Raw genomic sequence first — 12,252 nt, forward strand, 5'->3', positions numbered from 1 at the left:
AGGCAAAGACTGTACCACCTGCGCCAGCTGAGGAAATTCAGGGTTTCACCAGCCATCCTGAAAACTTTCTATCGAGGGGCGATAGAAAGTGTCCTGACTCAGTGCATCACAGCGTGGTACGGGAACAGCACCAGTCACGACTGCAAAGCCCTGCAAAGAGTGGTGCGCTTATCCGAGCGCATCTCAGGCTCAGCTCTCCCGTCTCTGCAGGACATCTACACCAAACGCTGCAGAGGTAGAGCTACTAAAATCATCAGAGACATTAATCACCCTGCAAACTCTCACTTCACCCTGCTGCCATCTGGTAAGCGCTTCCGTAGCCTGATGGCAAAGACTGAAAGACTCAGGAGGAGTTTCTTCCCCCAGGCCATCAGACTCCTGAACTCAGTCACGTGACTTCACTTCACCCCGCACACACATAAACATACAGTTTTTTAACATTAACATCCACATACTGCAATTGCACTGCACTTTACGTTCCTATTGTTACTGCGTAACAACCTGTAATAAACCTTGCACATTATACTTCTTTATATATACATATTATATATTTTATGTTAACCACTTATTTTTAAGTCTACAGTTTATCTCACTTATCATATCCACATATTTTTTTTTTTTTCTTTTTTTTTTTTTTTCCTATTTTTATCTTTTACTTGATTTATTTATAATTCTACTTATGTTAATACTTTTTATTCTAATTTTATTCTATTTCTATTTAATTTCTTGTAACTGTTATTTGCACTGTCCATGGAGCGGACCTGTTTACATTTCACTGCCAGTTGTATATTGTGTATATAACTGTGTATGTGACAAATAAAACTCTTGAATCTTGAATCTTGAATCTTGAGTAGCAATAATTTGTAATTGATACAGAACTTAATAGGTAACCAGTGTAGAGATGATAGAATTGGTGTTATATGATCATATTTTCTTGACCTAGTAAGAACTCTAGCAGCTGCGTTTTGGACTAACTGTAGCTTGTTTATTGATGATGCAGGACAACCAGCTAATAAAGCATTACAGTAATCTAGTCTCGAGGTCATGAATGCATGAACTAACTTTTCTGCATCAGAAATAGATAGCATGTTACGTAGCTTAGCAATGTTTCTAAGGTGGAAAAATGCCGTTCTTGTAACATATGAAATATGTTTTTCGAAAGACAAGTTGCGGTCTAATATAACACCCAGGTCTTTTACTGTAGTGGATAAAGTGACAGGACATCCTTCCAAGTTAAAGTTGTATTGTGAGAGGTTTTGTGGGCAGTTTTTTGGACCAATAAGTAATACCTCCGTTTTATCTGAATTTAATAGCAGAAAATTACACGTCATCCAGTGTTTAATATCTTCAACACACGCTGTCAGTTTAGATAATTTAGCATTTTCATCTGGTCGTGATGAAATATATAATTGAGTGTCATCAGCATAACAGTGGAAGTTAATTCCATGTTTTCTTATAATATTACCAAGTGGCAGCATATATATTGAGAATAGCAGAGGGCCTAGCACGGATCCTTGCGGCACCCCATAGTCTACTGATGTTATCTTTGATTTTTCCCCATTTAGACAGACAAAATGGTAGCGGTCTGATAAATACGATCTAAACCAGTTTAATGCCTGTCCCTGAACACCAGTGTAATTTTGAAGTCGATCAAATAGTATTTTATGATCTATAGTATCGAACGCAGCACTAAGATCGAGTAGAACTAGTATTGAGATACAGCCTTGGTCAGAAGCTAGAAGTAAATCATTTGTGATTTTAACGAGCGCGGTTTCTGTGCTGTGATGCGGCCTGAATCCTGATTGAAATTTTTCATAGATACCCATTTTCTTGCAAGAAAGAGCACAATTGAGCGGACACAACTTTTTCTAGTATTTTAGACATGAATGGAAGATTTGAAATTGGTCTGTAATTTGCTAGGTTATTATGATCTAATTGTGGCTTCTTAATGAGAGGTTTTATGACTGCCAACTTGAATATTCTTGGAACATGACCTAAAGATAAAGACGAGTTAATAATATTGAGAAAATGCTCTTCCACTACAGGTAACAACTCTTTCAGTAGTTTAGTGGGTATTGGATCTAATAAACATGTTGTTGGTTTAGATGCAATGATAAGTTTATTTAGCTCTTCCTGCCCTATAGTTGTAAAGCGGTGTAGTAGTTCTTGAGGGGCGATAATTGCGGTTGAATCATAAGACATCATTAAAGATTGTACATTTACAATTTTGTTTCTGATGCTTTCTATTTTCTCAGTAGAGAAATTCATAAAATCATTACTACTAAACTGTAACGGAATATTTTGTTCAGGCGATGCTTGTTTATTTGTTAGTCTAGCCACAGTGTTAAATAAAAACCTTGGATTATTTTGGTTATTTTCTATTAGTTTGCGGAGATGCTCAACCTTGGCTGCTTTTAGGGCCTTTTTATAACGTGACATACTATCTTTCCACGCGATTCTAAAGACCTCTAAATTAGTTTGTTTCCATTTACGCTCTAAGTTACGAGTTTCTCTCTTGATAACATGTGTAGCACTGTTGTACCATGGTGCTTTAGTTTTCTCTCTAACCTTTTTTAATCTAATTGGTGCCACAATTTCTAATGTACTAGAGAAAATGGTGCTCATTCTGCTAGTCATTTCCTCTAGTTCATCTGTTTGTTTGGGTTCACTTAGCAGCTGAGACAGATCAGGTAAGGTATTTGAGAATCTATCTATAGTGGTTGGAAGGATTGTTCTGCCTGATAACGTGGCGCAACATGACAGATTTCAGCAGTACGCAGTATGCAAGTTACCATATAATGGTCAGTGACATCATCACTTTGCGGTACAATATCTATATCGGTTGGGTTGGTTCCATGTGATATAATTAAATCTAGTGTGTGATTAAGACGATGAGTGGGACCAGTGACGTTTTGCTTGACCCCAAAGGAATTTAATAGATCTGTAAACGCAGCCCCTAACGCATCATTTGTATTATCTACGTGTATGTTAAAATCTCCAACAATTAATGCTTTATCGACGTTGACCAATAGATCTGAGAGAAAGTCTGCAAACTCTTTTAGGAAATCAGCATAGGGCCCTGGAGGTCTATATACAGTGGCCAAGGCTAGAGATAATACGGATTTCTTTCTTACATCTAAGAGCGTAACATTTAGCACTAGTACTTCAAACGAATTAAACCTTTGACCTGTTTTCTGGGTAACATTAAGAATATCTCTATAGATTGTTGCAACACCCCCGCCACGACCAATCAGACGGGGCTCATGCTTATAACAGTATCCTGGTGGAGTAGACTCATTAAGACCGAAATAATCATTTGGCTTAAGCCAGGTTTCAGTAAGGCAAAGTACATCGAAACTATTATCTGTGACCATTTCATTTACAATAACCACCTTAGGTGTGAGCGAACTAATGTTTAGAAGACCTAGTTTTAGAAATTGTTTTTGTTCACTAATATTGCGAACAAAAAGATATATATCACCAAGATATATATATATGTATATATGTATATGTATATGTATATGTATATTTTGGATGTGATTAATCGATTTGACAGCAAAAAAAAAAAAAAAAAAAAAAAAAAAAAAATATATATATATATATATATATATAATATATATTATATATATATATATAAACACAGTACACACATATATTATGTAAACACAAACTTTTATTTTGGATGCAATTAATTGCGATTAATCGTTTGATTAATTATTATATATACATATAAAATCATTTTAATCTTTTTTTTACTGTTGTTTTGTGTCAGATGCCATGAAGGAAGGCAAGACATTTCCACATGTAGATCTGATACTATCTGCTCAATGATTACAAGTTATAGCCTTTTTGTGAGCCTTACAGACTCATTTAATTTCATATTTGCCTCTCACTATTCATTTGTTACCTATCATTTTGCTATCATGTTGGAGAAAAAACATCACACAGTTTGCCACTTCTCTGGTAAATAGTCCAAAAAAGCGCATTCTTTTTGTGTAACAATATCTCTGCTTGATAATGGACAGAACACACACACACACACATGCTCACAGACACACACACTCACACATGTCCAGTTTATCACACAATACCCATAATCATTCCATTACCCATCTGCCAGGCACAAATTGAAGTGGTGCACTTGTTATTATTCATATTTATTTATTTATTTATTTTCTTTTAGCTCAAATTGATGACAGTGCATTTTGTTGGAACAATTTAAATTCTATTCTGAGTTATTTTACTGTCTGAATGACTATCAGTCTGCCACTTTTAATAGCACCAAGATGCAGAGGTGTAATGGGCATATGTGAAGAAATGGAATGATAACACCATTATCAAAGCAGCTCCTCTCAATCCCAGCCAATATAATACCTAATTGGACTTTATTATCAAGATTCGTTCAAGTTGTTTGTACTGTTATCACAGAACGTGACATGCAATTACATTTTCAGCTATTACTGTTCCATTGATGCAAGATTAAGCTTTATATACATATAAAAAAACATATTTATGTTTATATCTGGCAGTTTTTACTTGCCGGCTTTTTCCAAATGCAGCTGTTTTAAAGCACAGTTTGGGGCTCAATTTATTTCTGGGGCCGGGTGGTGTTAGTAAGTATATTTATGAGTGCTTGCGCTCTCTCTTACACATTCTGTGTAATGGTCGCTATTCAGCAGGCTTCTGACTGAAATCTGGCATTCTGTGAGATGAGATGATACAAGGAGAAGCCCCCACAAGCTTCCAGGGGGCTCTTCTTGCTCTCTGTCCTATCATGTGCACTGCTTTCTGTGTGTACTGCTTATTTCATATGGACTTTGAAGTCTTGCTTGCGCTCTCTCTCTCTCTCTCTCTCTCTCTCTCTCTCTCTCTCTCTCTCTCTCTCTCTCTCTCTCTCTCTCTCTCTCTCTCTCTCTCTTTTCTGCTCTGGGTTGCTTTTGATGCATTTGCGTTCTATGAATGGTTTTCTTTAACGCCTGCTTCCTCATGCCTCTCTTTTCTTTCTGTAAAACAGTGAGTCTTTTTCCTGTCAAACAACGTCGATAAATTACAACTTGTCAAGTGTCATTTCCCTTGTTTACTGCCATTTTGGGCATCTTTTCCCTCCTGTTCCTCCCAGCGTTTCACATTTTAATTGCACCAGTAATACTCAGAGTTCACCAGTGTGGCACGTTCGGCGCTCGGCTGTTATGGCGGGGGGACGGAAACTATTAAAATATTTTCCAGGTTTCAGGAGCCATATGTGTGTAATTTGTGTGTATAAACCCCACTGTGTTACCACCAACTATGAGAGATATAACAGAGTTCATGTAAAAAAAAAAGACAGTGTACATGTACAAAAGTACCAGTACAAAAGTAGGTGTTTCTTAGGAGCCCCTGTTTTAGCTCTCCTATGCAAACGGCCTAATTTATTACATGTCAGCAAAAGCCAACAACCTTTTATTACCCAACAGTAATTTCCCATATGTTGAGTGTTTATCACCACTCAGGGAACAGAGTAGTCGGAAGTGTAGAACTGGTGGTTCACTGCAGACATGAGGTCTTAAATAAAGCTAAAGCTCTATAGAGAGATGGTCTAAATTACCATGGAACTCTCTGTTTTGGTATGTAGTCTACCTGCATTTTTAGTCAAGATTAACTGCTAACAATAGCATAGAGACGTTTTCAATTATAACAGATCAAATATAGAAAGAAGCTAAGCTGTAGCTATACTTGATTTTTCACTGGCAACCAGTCTATGACTCTGTGAAGGTCAGTCTTCTCACAGAATTTACTGAAATCAGTATTCCATGTTCATGTATTCATTTGTTTGATTAGAAGCCATGGGATTATGTAAAGTCAGTCATTGTCGCAAAATTAACCGCTTCAGGATACTACTAAAAAACACATTTTTCAAATGTGCATACATGTGATTCAGAGAACAAATGTACGCACACAAAAAATGTGTAATCCTCTCCTCTAGAAGTAAAATGTATAATTCACAAATGATCGTGAAATTGTGCGCAGCTGAATGGTTTCCGATCTCCACTCTGTAAACGTCTCCTAATTAATATCATTAACATAAAAGAGCACCAGTCAACGCCCATCCTTTACTTGAGAATGGCGAGCGGCAAGAATTGCTTAGATTTCCAAATACCTGCAGTACTCCGACTCTCTGCCACAAGGTAAAGTGCGTACATCTGCTCAGACCCTGGCTTGGCGCTAAGAACTTTTCCACGTCAAAGAGCGTTTTAATAAATATGAATGTTGGTGTGTATTTTATTGTACGCACACTCTAAGATTAAATCTGTGCGTACGCACGTTTTATAAATGAGGCCCCCTAATGTCAGGGTCCTGACCGCCCTGTTGGAGTTTATTTTGTGATGTTATTAGGGATGCACGGTTTCCGTAACAACAATTGGTATCATATCGGTTATTGACCGATGTCAGATTTTTAAAATGTTTTAATATTGTTAAGTATTTAATCGTGGATGGTTATTTTACCTATTTTAACCTTAAAGGGGCTATATGCGTTTTTCTGAAATTTAAACTCGCGACTGACACCTGTGGCCAAAAAACAGAACTGCTCTTATTTTCTGCTCGCTCTCGCAGCGGTGGTGACGTCACATCCGCAGACAGCGCGGGAAAAAACGACCCGCCAGAAAATAGGAAAAATAGGATACAGGCTTATAGGTGCACCCACTGTGAGCGGACAAGGTGTCAGTATGCTCATCAGGAGATGATTGAGTCATAAATGGTAAAATAAAAAGGCTATTGTTACGTTTATTTTGAGGAAAAAGTTGCATATAGCCCCTTTAAGGTGACCTAGTTCTCAGGTGAACTTGTTCTTAATTCAAGTAAAAAAAATCTTAGCAAACCTAACTTTTTCTTACTGTACATCCTCATGTTGTGATGTGATATTCCTTTGTAGCATTTAAAAATGGATTGAATTGATTTTTTTTACTATTGGATTTTGAATTAATTTCTGTGAACAAATGTGAATTTTAATATCGGCCATTTATCTGTTATTATCGGCAATAACATGAAAATAATTATTGCCATTGCCCAGAATTTTAATTTGAGTGCATTCTGATATATATTTAACCAAACATAATGGTCTTATGCTTAGACGTTTCACAGGGAATCTTGCTTGTAACAGGGCCACACGTCCAGCGTCCCCTTGAACAGCTGTAGATGTGATGATATTGTAGGCAATTTTTTGAAAAACGAGAAACCTTCTTCTGAATGTTTTTGACACTCTGAGATTTTCTTAGTCCAGAACTATGATGTGTGTGTGAAATCTACTTAAAGCCAAAGTGCTGGAATGACTAAAGTGTTTCGTGGGTGGCAAGAACTGAGAAGCATTTGAGTCAGCCTCTGTTTGGCGGTACACAGGTCTAGTTGAAGCACTATAAACATGTCCATGGTAGGCCAGTGGATTTGAGAATGGAGTTAAGAGGGTATTAAAGAGTGTGATGCAAGCTGGAGAGGACAGAAAGCCAGCCTCGCGTATTGTTGGAGAATCCCACAGAGATGATCGATCAGCCTGCCACAGGTAGGCAGTCTGTAGAATATCTGTGTGAACTGCCAAACGTCAGCTGACTGCAAAACACCTCACCAAAACAACACACTCACGCACACACACACTCCTATATTAAGCTCACTGTTTACCAGAGAGAAAAAGACTTCTAGAAAAAGACATTCTGTTCAACCCAGAAAATAGTTTTTGAAAGGAATAAAAAAGCACTGGGCATTTCTTTTTCCCCGCCGGAGATGATTTGCTACCTCATTAGGCCACAAAATGGTATCAGATCCGTCCATCATGCGCGCAGCATCCAGCAGCGGTTGATCTCAGAGGCTGCACAGTACATTTCATTCAAATCCCCCCTCTTGCTGAACAACATGCTCCCGTTCTGTCTTTCGGTCTCTGGCCATGTACAGTAACTGCTGCTGAGCGTGTGCCAACAGTGTTTGATCAGATGTCACAAAGCATGACTGAAACGCATGGGAACAAAGTCATTAAGACTCCAGCTCTCATATGTCAGGACGAGTGGAAGTCTGAATCATCAGGTTTTGCTTTGAGCTCTGATGCGATACTGCAACTCCTTATTCATAAAGAAATAGGTTAAGCCTTGATGTTTAAGTCAGAAGCAGCAAGTAAATCTCCTAAAATCTTTTTATGCTTGTTAGACAAAGGGATCTAGCTGTGGGAACACATCTTTTAGTTTGTCATGGCAAAGTCTGAAGTCCAGTGATGTTTTTTTTTTTCTTGCTGTTTTAATTCTTGCTTAAGTATTCCGTTTATATCATTTCTGGTAACTTTACAGACATAAGGAATTTATTAGTGAAATTCAAACCGAATGCCTATGGTGTGATGTCAAAAGGATTTTGTTTCCTAATGAGAGAGAGACTATTGTTCTTCCTCAAACCTTAAGGGGAATTATCAGTTTTTACATGCGAGTAGATACATTTATCATAACTTTCCATAATTACTCATGCAACCTTCTGTTATGGATAATTGGGCTTCCGATATTGTACTTTCAGACAGCCAGTGTGTTTTGCGGTACTGTAGCCGATCAGGTTTGTATTAGTTAGGTGTGGAGAGGAGTCACTGTCTGACCAGCAGCATGGGGGGAGTTTTACTGGACCTCCAAAATGAAACAAACAGGCTTTATTTGCTCTTTCCTACTGAGACACAGGGAAATTATTAGCCACAAAGTGCTGCAATAAAGAATTGATTTTCCAGGCTTGATGAATCCAGCATGTTCCAGCTGAGGCTGCTTCTCCTGGACAGCAGCGACCCACTTTATGGGCACTGAGAGCAGGAGAAACTGGAAATTGGATCCTTAAAAAAGCCCTGCCTTTCACTGCAGGCTTCATGACATTCATATTGTCATATATTGATGTTAACTGTCTCCAACGCAGACATGAAGATCTCAGGCTTTTTGAGTACGTGTTTATCTGGCTTGAGGAGCTGTTGAGAGAGGGTAAACACCCGTCGAGGGACTGCTGAATGTTTAAGTCTTGTTTCAGTAATAAGAGCTTCGTAATTATACTACTTTCCTGAGATATTTTTGCAGACTCCTTTCATGTATTAATTACAACACAGTGAGATCTGAAAGTTCAGTTGAAGCTTTTTCACAAGACCAAAGCAAAGGAAAATATTTTTAACTTTAATTATTTTTTTTTTACAACTGTGCGTATTAATATGGACATATCACATATACTCTTGTGTACTGTATTCTTTTACTTGGTTCCTTAAAGAGTTAGTTCACCCAAAAATGAAAATTCTGTCATTAATTACTTACCCTCATGTCGTTCGACACCTGTAAGACCTCCGTTCATCTTCGGAACAGAAATGAAGATATTTTAGTTGAAATCTGATGGCTCTGAAAGGCCTCCATTGGCACAATGGCACTTTACACTCTCAAGACCCTTAAAAGGTACTAAAGACGTCGTTACAAAGTCCATCTCACTACAGTGGTTCTAAAATAACTTTATGAATCGGCGAGAATAGTTTTTGTGCGCAAAAAACCATAAATAACGACTAACATAGTGATGACGATTTCAAAACAAGGCATCATGAAGCTTCGAAGCGTTATGAATCAGTGAGCCGAATCATGATTCGGATCGCGTGTCAAACCGCTAAACTGCTGAAATTTGGTAATTCAAACCGCTGAATCGACTCACTGATTCATAACGCTTCGAAGCTTCATGATGCCTTGTTTTGAAATCGTCATCACTATGTAAGTCGTTATTTAGGGTTTTTTTGCGCACAAAAACTATTCTCACCGATTCATAAAGTTATTTTAGAACCACTGTAGTGAGATGGACTTTGTAACGACGTCTTTAGTACCTTTTAAGGGTCTTGAGAGTGTAAAGTGCCATTGTGCCAATGGAGGCCTTTCAGAGCCATCAGATTTCAACTAAAATATCTTCATTTCTGTTCCGAAGATGAACGGAGGTCTTACGGGTGTCGAACGACATGATGGTAAGTAATTAATGACAGAATTTTCATTTTTGGGTGAACTAACCCTTTAAGGCTGAAGTGTGTAATTTTGAAGTGTGCTCCACTAGCCTCACCAAACAGAAATGCAAATATCAAACATTGAGCAACAAATAGCTCCACCCTATGTGTCGGGATGGTGAAGAACACAATTTAGTCAAGTCAAGTCACCATTATTTACATAGTGCTTTATACAATACAGATTGTTTCAAAGCAGCTTTATAGTGATAACAGGGGAAAGATGCATTCCGGCTGTTGTTCAGCTGAAGTTTAGCTTTAAGAGAGTAAGTTATGGTTAGGGATGCATTATACTGGTTAATGATCAATATTAGATTTTGTAATTTGTCTGTATATTTAATTGTAATTTTTAATTGTTCATTCTCATTTCCACCATTTTTAAATTTCGATTTAGACCCTTGCCCTCATATACTAAAAGTCTTTTTTAAAAATCTTTTAAAAAAAGCACTGTTAAGTTGATCTTTATCAAATATCAAAATTAATATCCATTTTTCATACTGTTCATTGTACAGTTTTCTTGTACAGTCCTATTTACAAAATAGTAGAATTTTAAAATATGCTGTTTAACTGTTGTCATTCTATCAACACGAAAATAATTATCAGTTTTAACCAATATCTGCCATAATTTTTTATTGCAAAGGGATACAAGTCACATCTGTTCACAAGCTTTTTACAGCTTTACGAGCTTACAAAAATATTTGTTAATCAGGAATAGCCAAACTCTTCAATGTATCTCTTTACATTATCCTCAGTTTCAATGCAGAAACTAGGGCTGCACGATTTGGGGAAAATATCTAATTGCGATTATTCTGGTTCCGATTTAAAATGGGATTTTATTATTATTATTATTATTTTACAAATGAAAAGTGTGTATATAACCTTGTGTTTATATATTAATATGGCTAATAATAATTATAATATTTTACAGAAAACTTATTTTACAAAAACATAAAGTATGGTATAGTGTTCAGACACCCTATGACTAAAAATCATTAGAAAAAACATTTTTACCATTTAGAAAGGTCTAAGGATTTATTGTAAAATAAATATATATTATAAAAATCTGTGCTTTTTATCTGTGATATCAATTTCTTAAAGTCTATGTCATTAATATGAAATATGAGCCTCCACTGTGGGGATTAAAACTCCTGTACATTGAAGAAAAACATGTAGATTGTCATATAAATGTATTTAGAAGTATTATTTTTCTTATTTTCTACACAAAAGTTTAATTCATACTGAAAGCCAGAGGGCGCCCTCGAACAGAAACTCCACAGACGCCTCAGAGAAGTAATCGTTTTCAGGAAATCCCTAATGTGAAGCTCGCGCTGTAGGCTGAATAAAACAAAGATAGAAAGACTTTGACTGATGAAACATGAAGATAATACTTCTGCGACAAGATATGGTGTATTGAGTTCTTTAAAGTCCCTGTAAAGGCAATTCTGAGATTTTTTTCTAAACACATTATAATGTTAGAAATGTATTGCTGAAACGCATTACAAAGACTGTGAACTATGTAGTACTGTATTCAGAAGTTAGACCGTTAAACAGTTTTTCACCGTTGCTGTGTTCAGGATTTTCTGGGCGGGGCTAAAACGGTGGCTCGATGACGCACTGGAGCCACCGAGCCTGGCTCCTCCCCTAACAAACACGATCATAACTAGAGCACATTCGCATCAGTTTGCCCGCTCGATCGCGAGTTACTGTCAGTACTGTCAGTTACTATAGTCTACAACTTACAAAACAAACACGATGATCAAGAAGAGGTGGATTAATTTTGTGAACAGCCATCTTGATGGAGAGCTGAGGATCACCACCGACGCCTGCCTCCGAGTCTGCAGTGACAATACACCGGATCGTTTTACAAACTTTCACCGGAGACAACTGGGATTCACTGATAATCCGCTGCAGAACCCGCCCTGGCCAGTCCTCCCGTCCTGCCGACATCTGGTGCGTCGTGATCATAGACGGTCGTGATCAGTGAGTGTTGTCTTGTGTGCTACTGCAGCTTTCCCGCGAGTGGGCGTGGCTTCGGCGCCGACAGCGGACACACCCCCAGCGTTTGAGAGCAGAGAATGCTGCTCATTTTTTCAAGTTTTTGATAAGCTATTTTATGTACTTGGCGGATTTTTTAATGATTCAAATTTGGCTGGGTGGTTAATAACACATTTATCTGTGGTGTGAGAAACTCAGAACACATGTTTAGTTTTGACTTTACAGGGACTTTAAGCCTTCTCGGGTATTTTCAT

Source organism: Gobio gobio (genome assembly GCF_949357685.1).
Source record: "Gobio gobio genome assembly, chromosome: 16".
NCBI lineage: Eukaryota > Metazoa > Chordata > Actinopteri > Cypriniformes > Gobionidae > Gobio > Gobio gobio.